The sequence below is a fragment of the Lissotriton vulgaris genome, chromosome 7 (assembly GCF_964263255.1).
Source record: "Lissotriton vulgaris chromosome 7, aLisVul1.2, whole genome shotgun sequence".
Lineage (NCBI taxonomy): Eukaryota > Metazoa > Chordata > Amphibia > Caudata > Salamandridae > Lissotriton > Lissotriton vulgaris.
This window is the reverse complement of record NC_141695.1, coordinates 896077662-896097892: the sequence shown is the minus strand read 5'-3', so window position 1 is coordinate 896097892 and position 20231 is coordinate 896077662. Positions and strand designations below refer to the sequence as shown.

General features: G+C 42.8%; 1 long non-coding RNA gene across 1 annotated transcript in view; it reads right to left on the bottom strand.

The window, feature by feature from the left end:
• The window catches only part of LOC147702653 (uncharacterized), a 64701-nt gene extending 44803 nt beyond the window's left edge, over window positions 1–19898 (bottom strand). The window contains exons 1-2 of the long non-coding RNA XR_015297239.1: window positions 19848–19898; window positions 19275–19376 (exon numbers count right to left, since the gene is read on the bottom strand). This is a non-coding gene — a long non-coding RNA (uncharacterized LOC147702653). The remainder of the gene's footprint in view (window positions 1–19274; window positions 19377–19847) is intronic.
• Between the last annotated feature and the right edge of the window lie 333 nt (window positions 19899–20231).

Here is a 20231-nt window from a genome sequence, read left to right as displayed (position 1 = left end):
GGGGTGAAGAGGATTACCCTGTACAGAAGGTCAGGGGTTGGACATCCCTCCTACTTACACCTACCTTCCACTCATGTGAATCAAACTGAGAATGATTAAAAAATGAAGACTCACACTGCATATGAACATCCACTAAACTGTTCACACTGCCTGTCAAGTGCCCTCAGAAAGACCCCACACTGACACTCTGCCACATACACATACCATAGGTCAGCAGCAATGGAGTACAATAAAAGGGCTAGCCAAAAGTGATGTGGATAGTGCTGGAAAGCCATGGAGCAAGCCACATAGCATGTGTACATCACATGCAAGAGAAGGAACATATCACACCACCCTTAGGCCCTCAAATCAGACATGGGTGGCACAGTGAGTGAAATTAAACCAAAGTGACCTATGTGCAACAACTCAGAGATACATCAAGGCAAGCCATGCATAGGCGCTGGAATGATAGGAAGTGTCAGAATTCATACAATGACCAGCCACATATCTGTGTCAACTTACCAGACATGTATAGGTCATCAGCACAATACACATGGCTCATTGTCACACTCCCCGACTGTCAAAGACAAGTAGGGTCTTCACATATGCCCCTCAACTACCACCCTCACACCTGCAGCACTCAACACCTGTGAGAAACACACATCATGGTGCAAAAAAGGTCCTTAAACCCGATAGGCTTGCATGCTTTTATACTTGTTCACCCGACGATCTTTTATGTCCTCCATCATGTGGTTGCTGGAATTCAGACACGGTAAGGTCTACCTCCCTACCACCCAGGCACAGGCCTAAACAACTCACCTCTCTTGAAGTTAGGACAGGGAAGGAAGACTGTATTCTTCTTAATGCCCGTTCACTTATAAATTCCCTAAACACAAAGTTATTTTTAATATCAGATAGGAAGCCTTCCCTGGTCTTTATTACCGAAACCTGGGCAAAGGACTCTTCCGGCCCAGATCTCACTGAAGCAATCCCGGAAGGATATTGCTTGGCTCGGCTGGATAGACTGGGCCGGGTGGGAGGAGGGCTTGCAATTCTCTATAGGGATCACTTACACTGCCACACCGTTGCTATCACTGACCCAAAGGACAGCTTTCAAGCACTTTCCTTTTCCATAAAAAGTGGCCATACAGTCCTCTTTAATGGAATTCTGGCATATCGCCCCCCTGGCCCACGAACCGATTTTGGGCAGCGGATGCTTCACGTCCTAGAACCTTATTTTGGTCAAAAAGACTTTACGATTCTAGGAGACTTTAACTTTCATTTAGAGAGGCACGACATCAAGGATACCGTCTCCTTGTTAGATGCCATGTCAGCCTGCGGCTTTGACCAGCTGGTTAAAGGGGCTACCCACCGAGCTGGGCACACGCTCGATGGAATTTTTTCAAATGACGAGAGGCTGACGATTAAGGACTCTATTCCTCTGTCATGGTCTGATCACCTGGCCGTTCCATTTGAGCTAATTTGTCCGCTCACCTATGTGCCCATAAATACACCCAGCATACAAGAACTTTGTAGGAACTTCAAAAAAATCTCAAACAGCTCCTTTTCCCCGTGGGCACCCAACCTGTGTTCACCTCAAGAAGAAAGTGTTTCTACAGCTGTCATGCAGTTTGAAAGAACCATGACTGAGGCACTAGATGAATTGGCACCGTTTCAACCCGGCCGCCGTGCCAGAAAAAGGCCCTCAGCCCCCTGGTTTTCTGAACATCTTAGACTCCTGAGACAGGAGGTAAGAAGGCGGGAGCGCCTCTGGCACTCTGGTTGGGACTTAAAAGATAAGGAAGCTCATAAGATTCTGTTGAGGAAGTATAAGGCTGAAATTATAAAAGGCCAAACAAGAGCATTTTACGGCCTTGACAACTTCACTCTCCTCCCCTAGAGAGCTTTTTAGGGTTGTAGACTCTTATAACCCTCCAAACCCCTGATCCTGTAGTAGCATCCCAAGAGCTCTGTAATAATATTGCCTCATTCTTTCAGGCAAAAATACTAGATATTTACACTGCCTTGGAGCTGCAAAAATCTCTTATGAGTGGACCCCCTGCGTTAGGGGCTTTGGACCACGCCCCGGCTGAAAAACTTCCCTTTGGAATTTTGGACTCCTTTCCCCCACTTTCATTAGAGGAGGTGGATAGCCTTCTAAATAAAACTAAATCGGGCTCTCCTCTGGATGTGTTACATTCTTGCATTTCCTATGCTTGATTTTCTTCACTATGTCTTATGTCATTGTTGCTGGAGCCTAGAATGTATGATGTGTGCCTGCATCTTACATGATGGGTTCCAGATTCTGCTTCAACTGTATTATACCCTGGACATACTGCCTAACGGACGTGCTGTGCTCCTTTCATTCTATCTTAAAATAAACCTCATATTTTTTAGATATACATGCCTCCTACTTTTTTATACTGGCGACGAGGGACACTAATCATTTTTCTGCCACATTACCTTGGAGCACAGGAGCAGAAATTTTGAGAATCCACGTTTTCAACGTTTAAAATTATTCTTCTTACTCTAGAAGAGAAGCAGATTATTTCCTGTCCATTTCCCACTTGCTCCGGTGAATCTACGTAAAGTATTCAGCCTTTGCTCGATTTCTTCGTGTTTTCCATGTTTTCTCCGTGAACTGAGACTGGTTCTTTACGTCATTAAGTGCCGACGCTTGAACCAATCAGCAACTTTATTTCTATCTCGATCCTGATTGGTCACTGTCAACCAGCCCTTTGTGTGAGTCATCGCGCATCACGCTACATGTCATCGCGCACCACGCTAGGCTGCCATTTTCGTTGCTATAGCAACTGAATTCACCGAGTGACAGAAACAAGAAGCAGTTGCTGTATACTCACCGGACAAGTGAAATTAAACTATTTTACTTTAAATTGGAAGGAAAAGGTACTATTTTTTACACGCTCTTCCATTTCTTGCGTGTTTTGTTTTATTTATTTTCACTTGAGAGGATTATCTTTTAAACAACAGTGCTACGAGCTTAATATACTACATACTATCGACTTCCTTATTGTGACTATTTTTTTATTAGCTTCAAGCTACTTCAACATTTCAAGTTCTCTTTTGAAACTTTACTGTGGAAACTGTGACAGGAACTCTGTGTATTTTATTACTAGACTGCTATCTACTGGATATTTTAATAATTATTTTTAGAATTCATTAATTTTGTTTCCTAGTTGTTTATTTGACATTTATTTTACATTCAGAAACTAACATGCAATTTGATCCACCGTCCAAGTTCTTACAATCTAAGGGTGATCCACCTATTCCATGGACAAGATGGAAGGAGGAATTTTTTACTTATCTCAAGGCTATGGATGGAGAACGCATGTCTGCAGAGAGGAGAAAACATATTTTTACATTGCCTTGGCTCAGAAGGGCAGTTGGTGTTTAGAACTCTGCCGCCTGTAAGATCAGGTGGTGATAGCAATGTTTATGATGAAGCGGTTTCAAGGATAGAAGGGAGATTCAAACCTATTACTAGTGTTGCACTAAATAAATTTAAGTTTTATACTAGGGTTCAAGATGAAAAAGAATGTTTTGATGATTTTCTTACAGCTTTACGTGCATTATCTTTGCATTGTAATTTTGGCCTTATGACGGATGAAATGATCAGAGATCAGATCATTGTACATGTGAAGAGTAAGAAAGTTCAAGAGCAGTTGTGGATCTTAGGTGACCCTAGTTTAGAAACAGCGATCAGTACTGCTAAAGCCCTTGAGCAGTCTGATAAATGGATAAAATCGTTAGATAAGGCATCTGCTCCTAGTACTTCTACCTCTACTAGTGAAGTTAGTGTGGTTAAACCCCAGGAACAAAAAAATGTCTTGTATTCCAATAGGAATGATGGGAAAGCTAAACAGTTCTTTTGTTTTAGATGTGGTAATCCCGACCATATTGCATCTTTCCCGCAGTGTCCGGCTATTAGTAGACAATGTAATAAGTGTGGGCGCTCCGGACATTTTTCGAAAATGTGTAAAACTCCCACAAGACCGTTCCAAGACACAAAAAAATCTTCGTTCTCTACATCTAAACGTCCTACTGGTAATGTATCATATGTTAATGATGAGGCATGTAATGATCCAGATATTAAGGAGTTTGGTATTGTTGTTTCTGTATAAGAGTCATTCGACATGTCACAGGCGGACACACTATCTTCCCCTAAGAGTTGTGTTACCATTTTGGGTAAAGTATTTGAGCTTATGGTCGACTCTTGTTCCCCTTGGACCATTATCACACATGAATATTGTATAAAGTCATTTGGAGACCTAATTGATATCAATGCGTTATCAAAACCTGATATCTGTGCTTACAATTTTGATGGATCTAAGATCAATTTTATTGGTTTTAAAGAAGTTTTACTTACGATCAAAAATAGTTCTGCAAGTGTGAAGTTATATGTTGCGTGGAAAGGAGTGAATGTTTTGGGGTGGAGGGACCAAGCGAAGCTTGGTGTTACGTTGAACCCTAGACTGAAAGATCCTGTGTTAGTCCTTGCTATATCTAATGGGGAGTCTACTGAATTACCTGAATTCACAGAGATTTCTCGTGCTTTTCCTAAGGTGTTTTCTGATAAGTTGGGCAGATTGAATGGATTTAGTCACAGGATCAAAGTTAAGCCCAACTCTGTCCCTGTTAAACAAAAACTAAGGGGAGTGCCTATCAGTATTAGAGACGAACTTAGAGATATGCTTGATACCATAGTGAAAGATAATATAATTGAGGAAGTGGAATCATCAGAGTGGGTTTCGCCCATTGTTTTGGCCATTAACCCTTTCGCTGCGGCGGCTATTCCGCCGCAGCGCTAAAGAGGCGGGGCGGCCGCGCGGCCGCCGCATGCTGGTGACAGAACCGCTCCGTCACCAGCTACAGTTGAGCTGTGCTGGTGACGGAGCGGTTCCGTCATGACCCGCCCCGCTCATTAAGACTGCCGCGCAGGCGCGAAATCAGCGCCGCGCAGGCGCGGCGGCCGGGCCATGACGGAACCGCTCCGTCATCAGCACAGCTCAACTGTAGCTGATGACGGAGCGGTTCCGTCATCAGCAGGGGAGGGGTTAAACCTGACAAAAGTATTAGGCTATGTGTAGACTTGAGGGCACTTAATAAGTGTTTGGTTACTGATTGTCACCCACTTCCAAATATTAATGAAATGCTATGTATGTTAGATGGTGCTAGTGTATTTTCAACGTTAGACCTTAGATCTGCATATCACCAGATCGAACTCACTGAAGACTCTAAACATTTTACAGCATTCATCACCCCTCATGGGTTATTTCAGTTCAAGAGAATGCCATTTGTTCTGGCTTCAGCTGCTTCAGTGTTTCAAAGGGCAATGTACCACATTTTTAAAGACCTAACATTCGTCAAGTGTTTTCAAGACAATATTCTTGTGTTTTCTAAAAATAACTGTGAACACCACTCTCATCTTAAAGAAGTCTGTTCTAATTTAGAACAATTTGGTTTGACTATTAAAGCCAGCAAGTGTAAATTTTTCTGTAACTCTGTTGAATATTTGGGACACACTCTTTCTGGAGAAGGAGTAGTACCAAAAAAAATCTTGTAGATGCTATTGTGAAAGCACCAGCCCCGGACAATAAAGAAAAGTTGCTCTCATTTGCTGGGTTATGCGAATACTATAGCAAATTCATTCAGAATTTTGCTAACAAGATGGAACCCTTAAGAGAATTGACTAGGTCTTCTGCCAAATTTGTTTGGACAGACAAGCAAGATTTGGCTTTCAAGCAGATTAAAAATGAGATTGTTAATGCTCCTACACTTAAATCATTCTGTATTAATAAGAAATGCGTTGTCACTGTGGATGCGAGTCTATATGGCATTGGAGGTGTTTTGAGTCAGAGTGCTGGTAAGGATGAGTGGTGCGTAGCTTTTGCTTCTAGAACTTTATTCCCCACCGAAAGAAGATACTCAGTTATCGAAAAAGAGTTGCTAGCCTGTATTTGGGCTGTGGAACATTTTAGAAATTATGTGTGGGGAAACAGATTTACTTTGAGAACAGACCACAAACCGTTAGTAGGGATTTTGTCTCCTGGGGGTGGTTGGAACTTGACTGCAAGGATTGCTCGTTTGTCTTCACGTCTTCAGGAATATGATTTTGAGATTGTGTATGTGCCAGGAAAGAGCAATGTCACGGCAGACTTTCTCTCCAGGTTACCTTGTAGTGTTGATAAGGTTTCTACCATTGACCTGGATGTGGATGTTGTTGCTTCCATTAAAGATTGTATATCTCAGGAGTTCTTAACTTTGACTGAAGAAGAATGGTTTAAGGAAATGGGAAAAGATTCTGTATGTCAACAAATCTTGGACTATGTAAAAGTTGGATGGCCCAATAGTAAGTCCACTTCTTCTGAGTTAGCTTCTTTTTCTCAGGTTGCTTCTGAAATTGAAGAGTTTGGTGGTTTTCTGTTCAAGACTGGTAAGTTAATTCCTCCTGCCTCTTTACAAGAGAAGATTTTGTTGTTAGCTCACCAAGGTCATATGGGTATGTCGTCTATGAAACGGTTGATTAGAGAAAATTTCTGGTGGCCTGGCATTGATAAAATGGTTGATAGAATGGTAAGGGAATGTTCACAGTGTATTAGTAGCGATAAAATGCTTCATTTGTCTTCTGCTCCTCTTAAACCTGTAGCTTGGCCTAAGTTTCCTTGGCAGAAAGTGGCTTTTGACATCTCCGGCCCTTTTAAACATTTGCCTTTAAATGCTCGGTTTGCTTTAGTTTTGGTAGATTACCATTCAAAATGGCCTGAAGTAAAGTTTGTTAGTAATGTTTCTTCTCAGGTTATTTTGCTTTTCTTGAAAGAGATCTTTGCTAGGGAAGGTTTTCCAGAGACCTTTGTCACATATAATGGCACACAGCTAATTTCCTCTGAGGTTGAACTGTTTCTTGACAGCTGTGGTATTAAGCATCATACTGTCTCATTATATGAGCCTAGGGAGAATGGTCAAGTGGAGCGTTTTAATTGCGTTCTTAAAGATTGCATTAGTGGTATAAGTTCCTCTGACGACTGTTGGTTGGATGTTGTCAGGAAAAGACTATGGGTCTATCGCATCACACCTCACTCTGTCACAGGTGTGAGTCCTTTCAAACTTCTGAAAGGTAGGGAACCCACTTCTGTCATTTGTCCCTGGTGGGTTAAGAAGTTAAACAAGAATGATTCTAAAATTGATATTGAGAGTGTTGCTAAACGTGTTGAAGATAAACAGCAGTGTGTGAAAGTTTTGTTTGATTAAAAAATGAATGTCCAACTTCATGATTTTGTTGTAGGGGAATGGGTGAGAGTGAAAAAACCTGGATTTCTGGTTAAAGGATTTTCTAAATTCTTTCCTCCCATTAAAGTGGTCAAAGTATTCAAAAACAGTGTTGCCACACAAGATGGAAGAGTTTGGAATGTTCGTAGGGTGGCCAGATGTCCTAATTCCTCTAATTCGGCCAGTTCTCTTAGTTCTCCTAACTCACTTCCATCACGAGTGCATGTTAATGTGTCTCCTCAAAGTTCCACTCATAAAGATTTGTCCATTGCATCTAGGGTTAAAACTGATGTTAGACCCAAAAGAATGCCTAGTAGGTACCTGTGTTAATTTTCTTTTGTAGGGATAAGATGTGTTACATTCTTGCATTTCCTATGCTTGATTTTCTTCACTATGTCTTATGTAATTGTTGCTGGAGCCTAGAATGTATGATGCGTGCCTCCATCTTACATGCTGGGTTCCAGATTCTGCTTCAACTGTATTATACCCTGGACATACTGCCTAACAGACGTGCTGTGCTCCTTTCATTCTATCTTAAAATAAACCTCATATTTTTTATATATACAAGCCTCCTACTTTTTTATAGATGTGTGCCCTCTCAGGATCCTCAAACAGTGTAGGGAAACTCTCCTGCCCCCTCTGGTCGATATCATGAACAGAGTCATGAGAGATGGCCTTTTTCCCACTCAGTGGAAAAGCGCGGTGGTAAAACCTCTTTTAAAAAAGTCCTCCCTTGATCCGTCGGTTTTAAAGAACTTCCGGCCTATTTCATTACTGCCTGCTCCAGCAAAGATGTTAGAAGCGCATCTTAACACGCATCTTGCTGCTTCTGTAGAGAGCTCGGCCTGTCTTGACTCCTCTCAACATGGTTTCAGGAGGGAACACAGCACTGAGTCGGCCCTCACCGTAGTGTTGGACAACATCCGCACTCGTGCTGATGAGGGCCAGACCACCCTTCTGATCCTTTTGGATCAAACGGCGGCCTTTGATACCCTCTCTCCCTCAGTATTAACATCTCGGCTGAGGGAGATTGGGGTGCAAGGTGCAGCCTAGATTTACTCACTTCTTTCCTCAACCATCGAGTGCAAAGAGTGAAGTTGGGGGAGTACCTATCTCCATCCCTTCCTGTGCAATGTGGGGTCCCCCAGGGGTCGGCTCTTAGCCCGACCCCATTTAACATCTAGGTGACCCCCACTTGCCAGGCTTATTAGATCTTATGGGATGGAGATAGTTTCCTATGCGGATGACACCCAGATCCTTGTCTCTCGCTCAGTCTAGCGTCTCGACTGCCTCCAATTTTAGATCTTGCATGGAGGCAGTCGGCCAATGGATGATCCTCAATTCGCTAAAACTGAATGGAGAGAAGACGGAGGTAATGGTGTCTGGAGGGAAAGATGACGTATGGTCATCCTGTTGGTGGCCAGACTCTTTAGGAGCCTGCCCCACCCCTACCTCATCTGCAAAAAATCTCGGGGTTATGATTGATCCTGCCCTCAGCATGGGTAAACAGGTCAGCAGAACCATCTCCACCTGCTGGGGCATTATTCATGTTCTGAGGAGGATCAGGCATTACCTATCCCTGCAGGCAAGGAAACAGCTTGCTGTCGCTCTCATTTGCTCTAGGCTGGACTACTGCAATGCGCCGTATGCGGGAATGAATAAGAGCCTACTGCAGCGCTTGCAGGTAGTCCAGAATGCCGCTGCCAGATTTGTCCTAGATCTTCCTAGACGCACCTCAGCCACAGCAGCTAGAAAGCTGTTGCATTGGCTTCCGGTGGAGGACCGCATTCATTTCAAGGCCCTATGTATGACATATAGGGCCTTAGACAACAACAGCTTCACCGGTGTAGGATCCATCCTGTCCCGCTACACCCCTTCTAGGGATTTGCATTCCTCTGGCAGACTCCTCCTATCTATCCCCCGTTTCAGGAGAGCGAAATGGGGTGGTAGGGCCTTTTCCACCTTGGCGCCCAAATGGTGGAATGCCCTCCCGCTGGAAATAAGATCCCTTCCCACTCTTCAGGCATTTAGAAGGGCTCTGAAAACTCATCTCTTTGCGCAGGCGTATATGTAGTGGTGTATTGTTTACATTTATGATCTGTTTTGTTAGGCGCCTTGATGCCTTCGGGTTATTGTTTGCGCGTTATAAATTTTCTTTCAATTCAATTTCAATTCTGTGAGTTCACTGAAAACCAATCACACACCCTGTGGTGCATCCACAAATTTCAGACTCCCACTCAGGGATGCCTAAACCAATGCTGACACAAAACAAATAGCTAAACACAAATCTCACAAACAGCATCCACAGAAGTCCAACAAGCTCAGCCATGTGCAGCTAAACAGTGGAAAGGCAATGTGACCCTAGACAGAACAGGAATACACAACATTGTCACTCTAGACAAATGCACAGACACCAAACCCCAATACAAATAAGAATTACATCATCAAAAAAAAATCATGAACAATAACTGGGGTCAAGGGGACAAATCAGCTAACACACTAACAACTCAAAGGCAAAAGTAGATTTAAAATAAAAGCTTTATTGAGTTCCCACATGTAAGCCCGGCATGCAAGCCAGATCAGCGTAAAATGGCCGGCACCCAACTGTCCGACGTAACTGTCACAGTGACGTCCCAGAGCCAACGGGCAGCACGAGACAAAGGCTAATAGACCCCACGCGTACGGTGCGCGCGGTGGGCGAGACTACTACATATATCTCCTTTCCTCAAAGAAAAGGGAAAACAATGCGGAAAAGGGAGAAGAAAGGAGAAGGGAAGAAGGAAGGCAGAAGGAGAGAAGAGGAGGAAGGTAAACAAGGAAGAAGGAAAGTAAGAAGAGATAGTAGAAAAGGGACTAACGCCGGTACCTTACCGGAATCCTGACCACTCTTGTGCTCCTCCTCAACACCGAGTGTGAATGGCATGAATCATGAACACTGCGATCTCTAGAAACAGAGTTGTGTGACACATCACATACCTCAGTAGAATTGTGCATACAATCCACTACATCTTTAACTTTTACAACTTTGTTCAAATTCCACAATTTGCGTCCATTAACACAAACCGCACTGCCACACACTTTGTCGACAACCGCAGGTTTACTGAACTTAGATTCTCCTTTTCTTACAAAACCCTGTTTCTTTATTTTCACACAGTCGCCTACAGCAATCTCCCTGCTAGTGACTCGCTTCCTGTCGTCAAAGTATTCTTTTTGCTTGGACTGGACCTTTTCAACCTTGCATCTGACCCTTCATCTAGTTCTTGTGAAGTAGTGTTGGATCTAAACCATTTAGACATCCATGCAGGTCTAAACTCTGTACATAGCTTTCTGCCTCTCAGAAGTTCAAAGGGAGATACTCCCGTAGATGAATGAGGCGTGGTCCTGTAGAACCACAAAATTGTTCTTACAGTCGGGGGAACAGCTTTGTTGTTGTGTTCTATGGCCCATTTGACACAATCACCAATTACTCTATTGAGCCTCTCGACCAAACCATTGGTTTGTGTATGGTAAAGAGAGCTTCTCAGATGGGTAATAGCAGATTCTTTAAGACACTCTTCCACGTCAGCAGACACAAACTGCACCCCGTTGTCGGAAACGATAGATAAGGGAAAGCCCTCTCTCATGAAGACTTCTTTCATGAAGTCAAGAATCTTCTTTGAGTCCACTTTGGATACAAACTTAACCTCAGGCCACTTAGAGTAATAACCCATCATTACAATGGCAAAGACACTGATGAGGTAGAGAATGAAAAGGCCCTAAAACATCAATACCCAATTTCTCCCACGGAGCTTCAGGGAGAGGTATTGGAGTGAGAGGGGGATTAGATGAGCGGAGACTTATCGCTGCTAGGGCAAATGGTACCCTCCTGCACCATAGCATCAATGTCCTTATCCAGCTGGGGCCACCAAAAGTATTCTCTAACCCTACGTTTGGTAAGAGTGGCTCCCAAGTGTCCTTCGTGAGCTTTTTCAAGTAAGCTGGGTCTAACGCTTTCGGGAGGTATTAATTTATCTAGCCTGAACACTAGTCCATCCTCTACAGAAAGCTCTTCACATATTTTTATGAAAGGTTTAAGGCCACATTCACATTCCTTTCCGTGGGCCACCCCTAGATTATGTCCTTCTTCACATCTTTTAACACTTCATCATTGGCCATAGCTGCGCTTCAACTTTCTTGCCCCACCGAACATACATTCTTTAATTCCACACTGGCTATAATACAATCCTCTTTCTCATAATAATCAATGTCATCATCACATTGAATGGCATGACTGGTGGTTGGAGGCAAGCGTGACAGAGCATCCGCTCTTACATTTTTGCCCCCAGCGATGTGTGTTACCTCAAAGTTGAATTGTAAAAGCTTCGATGCAAGAGGGGCTATTCGAGGTGTAGCATTTTGATTGTTGGTATTTCCTAAAATAGCTACCAAAGGTTTATGGTCAGTTTGTAATGTGAATTTCCGTCCCCAAAGATAATTCTTGAATTTTTCAATGCCCCACCAACATGCAAGAAGTTCTTTTTCAATGACTGAATAATGTGTTTCTGCCTCTCTTAGTACCCTGGATGCAAACCCAATGGTATGTTCCTGATGTCCAACTTCCTGTGTCAAAACTACCACTAATCCATAGCTACTAGCATCCACAGTCAATGTGCCGGTACGTCAGACACAAACGGTTTCAAAGCTTTGATTGTGCTCAGTTGTTCTTTGCGCCAAGTAAAACTTGTTTACAGTAATTGTCCCATACAAATTCACTTTTATCCTTCAACAATCTCGAAATAGGACGTACTTTGGTGGCGTAGTCTTGAATAAAGTGTGCATAAAACTGAGTCAAACCAAGCAGAGATTTAACTCCTGCTTTGTCTTTTGGAGCGGAAGTTTCCAAAATGGCCTGGACAAGACTAGGCTTGGGTACGACCCCGCACTTGAGAAGGTGTGACCCAGATATTCCACCTTGTCTTTTGAAAACACACATTTGTCACGTTTAAGAACCAGACCATACTCTGAAAAATGGAGAGAATCTTGTCAAGAACCACATCATGTTCATTTTGATCCTTAGCAAATAAAAGGACATCATCGTGAAATATAGCTACGTTTTTTATGCCTTTAAGTAAGTTGACCATAACCCTTTGGAAGACAGAAGCTGCCGAAGCCAGGCAAAATGGCAAGCGACAGAATTGGAACATCCCAGAGGGAGAGTTGAATGCAGTGTAGTGGCATGACTCTTTATCAAGTTCAATCTGGTGGTACGCAAAGGCCAGGTTCAGTTTAGTGAAAACTTTGGCCCCTGCTACCACCCCCATTATTTCTGTTATATTGGGTAAGGAGTGCGAATCGACCCAAATCACCTTATTTAGGCTGCGCAAGTCAATGCATATTCTCAGTTCATTATTTTTTTTCTGTGCGACTACTAAGGACGAAGACCAGTCAGAGGACTCAATGGGTTCAATTACCCTCTTTTATGTATGGTCCTCTCTAATACTGAAGGGTATGCTTCTGATCTTATGTTTGACGGGCACGGCATCCTCTCTTACCTCTATTTTGTGTCTGAACTCTTTAATTCGTCCTAACTCTCCTGAAAATACTTTAGGGTATTTGTTGAGCAGTTCTTCAACATTTGTGAGATCACGGATTGCCAATACCTGTTCACTTACACCTGGGCATAACATCATGCTAAACAAGCCTTGATGGAACCATCCTAAAATGTTCGGCCGTGGACAGCCACGTATATTTTTCCATGTATATGGCTGTTCTTGAAAACCATTACATCCTCAAAATACCCTAGAAGCTCTATTTTGCGCCCTTCATAGGATACAGGCTCGCAATTTGGTGGTTGTAGGGGTCTTTCCCCCATTTTTCCCTGAAAAGTGACTCTGTAATCATGGTGATCCGTGCACCTGAGTCCACTAGAAGTCTCAAATTTTGGTCACCAACCTCAATAACCACATATGGATCCACACAGTCATTAGGATCTCCACTCTTCACACCTCCATCGTTCGCAACAAGCACCATGTCTTTTAATTCACTCAGGGTATCCTCATTGTCGCTATCGCTTGAGTCTTTCACACAACCTACACGAACATTGTTTTTTTTTATAAGTCTGACACACTTTGTCAAAGTGACCAATCTTGCCACAGTTGCGACATACAGCGTTCCTAGCAGGACATGGTCTCCCATTTTTTGTGTCAGAAGGATACCCACACCTGAAACAGATGTCAGTTCTTTTGAAAAAATTATTCTGTTGAAAATCCTTCTTTTTCTTGTAATTCATGAGGCGTACTGGGGTAACCATTTCAGTGTTTTTACTTTCCAGTTCTTAAATAGAAGTCTGAGAAGTTTCTATGCGCTTAGCTATACGAATAGACTCATCAAGTGACGGATTTTCTAAAGAGAATAATTTTTGTCAGATGGTTTTGTCAAGACATTTATTTATGAATTGGTCACGAACCAACTGCTCACTGAAATTCTCAAATTCGCATTCAGCAACCATTTTCCTTAGAGCCGTGATGTACGTGTCTACATCCTCCTCTAACTTTTGCGCCCTTTTGAAAAACTTGTGCCTCAACACTACAACACTTGGTTGCTTATCATATCTTATTTTCAGTTTTCTAATCGTGCTTTGGTATTCATCAGTTTCCTCACCTGCTTCATCAACAACCTCTGGTAAATGCTTGAGGGTGTCTAGACCTGCAAATCCTAGAGAGTGAAGCAATAAAAATCTTTGTTTCAGGTGTAAATCTGTGCGCTCCTATTGCTCTTAAATAGTTTTCAAAGGCTTCAAACCATTTTCTCCACGCCACGGGTTGTTCTCCAGGAGTGTCAAGAAAAGGTGGTGGAGGGTGGACAGACTGCATAATGTGAAGCGGTTACCAGTATTCAAAAGAGAACTTACTATAAGTATTATTAATCTGGTAAGTGTGGAAGAGTACGATTGTAAAGGTAACCCTCTTATTTCTTTCAAATTGTTACGCCCAAAAACACATTAATACCGTTTCGTCCCCATTATATAAATCCCATTCCAGCTGTCAAGCTCTAATTTTTTATTTTCCTTGCAGCAAGTGTGCGTGCCACTGTGTAAATCTGCACACAGTCGTTTTACGCTGAATAGTCTAAAAATAACACCACAAAATTCTGTCACAAGCGTTGTTTCTTCATTGAGAAGAGAGAATTCTAAAATACCTTTTTTACTTCAGACGCTTTTTTCCTTATATCCCCTTTCCGATGGAAACTTTGAAATGCGCCTCCTTTCCCTATAAGAAATGCCTAATTGTTTCCACTTCAGGCAGGCAGGGGGTGGTGCTATACGAGGACTGCCGGGGGCGAAGCCGGGACGTGCCAATTCCTCACCAGTCAGGTTGCGTCAGCTTAATCGCCTCACCTCTGGTTCTTCGCTGCTTCTTCCCCAACACCACAACGCCCTGCCAGAAACCTCCGACGACAGGACACAGCTCTCGACTGTGTGCTTCGAGCCAGCACAGGTAGAACCTTACTTTTCTTTACAGCCAGCACTTCTTCATGTCGTAGTGACAAACTCCTTTTTGTCGTGGGTTCTTTGTGGGAACTCGGATACCTTGTCGCCAAAATCGAGTGTAATAATGTGAAGGCAAAAGCAGATTTAAAATAAAAGCTTTATTAAGTTCCCACATGTAAGCCCGGCATGCAAGCCGGATCAGCGTAAAATGGCCGGCACCCAACTGTCCGGCCTAACTGTCACAGTGACGTCACAGAGCCAACGGGCAGCATGAAACAAAGGCTAATAGAGCCCACTCGCACGGTGGGCGAGACTACTACAGACACACATACACACCACACCGGTCATCAAGTGATCATAGTGTCATAGTGTTCCACAAGCATGCACATGCACAAGTGACAGGCCCAAAATAGGAGGACAAACCATTATTGTGAACTCAAAACTAGTTCATGAACATGAAACCACATTGCTGCATGTGACATACACACAAGAAATGTACACTACATATGCAACACACATATGAATGTATCACAATGCACAAATTACTCACACACAATGTCATGCAAACCGAACAACACACATATTGCACCTGTCGCAGAAAGAGCCAACAAAGGCCAAACACTACATACATCCACAAGAACACAACAACAGAGGCACATACCAATCCATCACATAGCAAACTCCCCTGACATCAGGGAATGCACACCAAGCAAGTACAAGGCAACATACACTGACAGCACTGCATGCACAGCTACAAAACCAGTAGCACACATATCTGAGAGCCACACCATGTCCTCCCACAACACAAATCATCACAGCACAAAGATAACATCACACTCAGGAAGGGTATCAGTACCTCAGCAAACATAGATACACCTTAGTCTTCACCCACAGATGCACATCTCAGGGAAACCCAGATGCAAACAATGATGAATAGAGGACTGTGATGAGCAAACATATGCACTGCACATGAGCAACCATGACTGCAAACCAGTAGAAGAAAATACCATAAAATTAAGTGTGAAGCTGTCCTGAGTGGCACATTGGTCCTGTACAGAGATCATCCTCGCACAGCATAGTGTCACACTATGAAGTGGTGGGGAGGCTCACATGCTGGCAAGCCATGGGGTGGAAGACATGAAATTTAAGTGGTGTGTACATCAGTAGTGGACAGATGAGAAGTCTAAGTTCACAAACACATAGAGGAGTAACTCACAATGTGTAGGCAGCAGAAGCACATATAGGGGATGGTATGATTCCACATATGACATACCATACTGGAGCCAAAAATGGGTCAAGTGACTGCAATGCATGAGAAATCTCACAAATAATGTCAGTGCGGCTTAGCAGGTCTGCACAGTGAGCACAAACAGAAACAAGACACATGGCTGATCAACAAAACACAACACAGACTTGGCAGTCACACACTCTGCATACTCACAGCTAGCAGCGACAACAAGTAGGTGTCCCCCAGGAGTGCAAGGACACACCAACACACTGCACAGTAACCAACCTAAAACTCCTACATGTGCCCACAATCTGAAGACTATGCAAAGGATGTAGACGGTGGTCTACACGCAGTGTGCACTGTTCCCTGAAAAAATTATTTTCAATAGTGGTATTCAAAAACTTAAAAATGAATACACAAACTCTTATTTATACATTCATATTATTTGTTAGTATTTTAAAAAAAAAAACCTTGTTCAATATGCATGTACTTCTTGTTATGCAATGTCTGCTAACATTACAGTTTTTACCCTTTAGCAATATATGTATCTCTATACATTCAACATCATGATAAGATATTATCCATACTAATCCATACTAATATAATAAAGAGCGAGCCCAAGCCTTTGAGGCGGGTAATCTCAGGAACCACAGCACCAATTACAACACCCAATACTGCGTTGGAAAGGGCAGTTGCAGCAGAAGGACATAGGCTATGCAGACGCCCACCATATACATTTAAAAGGTAAAAGAACTGTGCCAGCAAAGTAGTCCCTTGTGGGCGTGTCTGCGTTGTGCTGTGAGTGTGTGCTGGGGGCGTGACAAACGCTGGGGGCGTGTGGTACGTTCCGCCCTTCATGCCATGTCGCATATCGTGTGCTAATACCACCCTGCTCCTTTTAAATACCCCTGCACTTCATAATCATAACCCACCCTTACTCCTTAAAATACCCCAACACCCTTAAACACTAACCCACCTTAACCCTATAAATATACCCTGTACCCTAAAACCCAAACCTATCCCTAAACCCTAAAAATACCCCTGTACCCTAAAACCCAATTCTAGCCCTGAATCCTATAAATACCCCTGTACCTCAAAACCCAAACATACCCCTGAAGCCTAAAAATACCCCTGTACCCCAAAACCTGAACCCTAAAAATACCACTGTACCCCAAACTCCAAACCTACCCCTGAACCCTAAAATATCCCTGTACCCCAAAACCCAAACCTAGCCCTGAACCCTAAAAATACCACTGTACCCCAAAACCCAAACCTACCCCTGGACCCTAAAATACCCCTGTACTCCAAAACCCAAACCTAGCCCTGAACCCTAAAAATACCCTGGTACCCCAAAACCCAAACCTACCCCTGAACCATTAAAATACCCCTATACCACAAAACCCAAACCTAGCCCTGAACCCTAAAAATAACCCTCTACCCCCCAAACCTACCCCTGAACCCTAAAATACCCCTGTTCCCCAAAACCCAAACCTAGCCCTGAACCCTAAAAATACCCCTGTACCCCAAATCCCAAACCTAGCCCTGAACCCTTAAAATACCCCTGTACCCCAAAACCCAAACCTACCCCTGAACCCTAAAAATACCCCTATAACCCAAAACCCAAACCTAGCCCTGAACCCTAAAAATACCCCTGTACCCCAAAACCCAAAACTATATCTGAACCCTTAAAATACCCAAACCCCCCAAAATATATACCTCAGTACCCCCAAAACATGTACCCCTATACCCATACTTACCTTATCCAAACATTTTTTTAAAAAACATACTTTTACAATTCGTGCATTTACAACGAATTTCGTTGTAAATGTATGCGTGGTAAAAGCATATAAAATGTAATGCCATGCGTTATAATGGCATTGCGGAGTCATGGTACATTTGTAATGCAGAAAGAAAGTTGCGGAATAATGGGTGTTTACCCTCCCCGGTAAGTACATTGGTGGCACGGCGGCCCACATCTCCAGCAAAACACTCATATTTTTTCACCACCCATTTGAAAAATGCACAGGTCTCCCTCATTGATGGCCAGCACCGACATACACTTTTATGACACACCTCCCGCCACAAGTTCTAGAATTGCGAACTTTAGAGCTTCAGAGCTGGGGAGCTACGTTCGAATCTCGACATCAGCTCAACATCCTGTGATTCCAGGCAAATCGCTTTGTCTCCCCGTGCCTACCACAAATGAATGTGTTCTTCTGTAATGTAAATTGTGCTCATGCCATGTTGTCGAGTTTGCGCTATATAATATTGCAAGTAGGGAAACTCGAGTTCACACACTACTGAACGCGCACTCTTAAGTGCATCAGCAGTGCACTGTGAATCAGAGCTTTTCAGAGGCCTGTCACAGATAAGAAATGCTATCAAAACGAAATCCTACAAAACAATATACTACTGGCCGGTAGCAATTCATACCCGGACAACGTTGGGACGGGCTGCTAGTTAACAATAATCTTGTTCCTATATACATAAATCATAACACACGCCACTTGTTGTAGTTCAATCTAATCCTTGGATCAACAAACTGTGGTGAAGCGCCGCCCAATGCATTTCGGGAATTAAGATTCCCTTCGTCAGGGGCAAGATCCTATAACAATACAAAAACATCAATAAATGACTGCCATAAACAATTCTCACAAATAATATATAGACTATGGGGGATATAGTCAATATGATTTTTTGACTTACAGGTCGTACCTTGTGCTTATGCTTATACGTTAGCAATTAAGGTATTGCCTTTGCGTCAATTATTAAAATTCTGAGGTATGACATAATGCGTGGCACAGTGTCTCATATTATATAATACTGACCAAATACAAAATAACATGCTATGTATATCATTGATGAATAGTGAGTACCTGTGTTCAAGGGATCCTAGATCTAGGCTATAAGAGTAGCCTGTCTTTAATATCAATTGGCAGTCTACCGAAAACTGCTCTGAAAGATCAATAAAACAACCATTTATTTTCGCCCATAGAAACAACATCGTCAAATGGCCATCTTTTCATCATCACAAAACCGATTGTGCTTGTCCAGTGGAGCATCCAGCAAACATGGTCTTTACACACTGATGGAGGTGGTGTTATCGCCCATATATCACAAGCTCATAAATAATTAGTAAGTATAATCACCATCACTAAGTCGTATTCTATCTGGAGGAAAACACTAGTTCTCAACTGGCATAATGACGATCTGACTGCTCAACCTTAAAGGTGCTTTTAAATACCTAAAGTAACTGATGTTTTGGAAAAAATACATAAAGAAACAGCAACACACAGATAAACTGTCACTGACCTGTCGTCACATGCAATAGTGGCTTCGAAGATCAATCAGTGTATGTCAGTTCATAAATACAGATTCAGAATCGAAGTCAGGTTCAACAACTTCTGCTCGAAACTATGAACAAGAAGGAAACGTCACTCCTGCCGTCACAGCTCGTAAATGCCATACAACGCTAGTGAGGCTGCCTAGTTCTAAAGATCTAATGGCGTATCTCTAATTATCTGTATGACATAAAGGTTCCCTGCTCACTTGTGTGCGCGGATTTCTTAGACGTTATACTGCATAAAAGTAAATAAGCAGTTAAAGGGTCAAAAGTCCTTTCACGCAACTGTAAGCACACCGGAAATAACACTGATATGTTGAATTCTCATAAACTTCAAACAGACTAAAACTGGGCTAGCTCGTAAAAAATGTATGAGTAATCGCGTACCTCTAATTCTAATCCCTGCTACTGGAGACTGTTTTGAGTATGGTTCTTCGAGCTAATGCTGCGAGGAAAAAAGTAATAACATATTTTAGCTCTTTATTCTCTCTAAGTTCACAACGCTAGCACTAAAAAGTATTACTCATAAGGAAAAAACCTACCTAAATCAGGCCCTTTCGAGCATAGTCACATCCACGTCGACTCTGATCCCGTATTCCAACTAATTCAGCGAGGAAGGATACCATACCACCAAAAAAAGAGTTCCATTAGTCTCTCCCCGTACAAGAGTTCTCAGTGCTTCATGGGCGCTGTAGTCTTAAATCTCACAGCTTACAGATTCGTGTAAACCAATATATTCAAAGATCTCAATGTCCGTACGCAGCTTGCCATGTAAGCGCAGCTCGTAATCTGCGCAAAGATTCAACGTTACATCGTCACTGGACTCGCGAAATTTCGTAAACCATACGGGCAGTCTCCGAAAACTACAACCCTGCCGAGCAAATGAACATCCTACGAATCCTTAACATATCATCAAATGATACAAT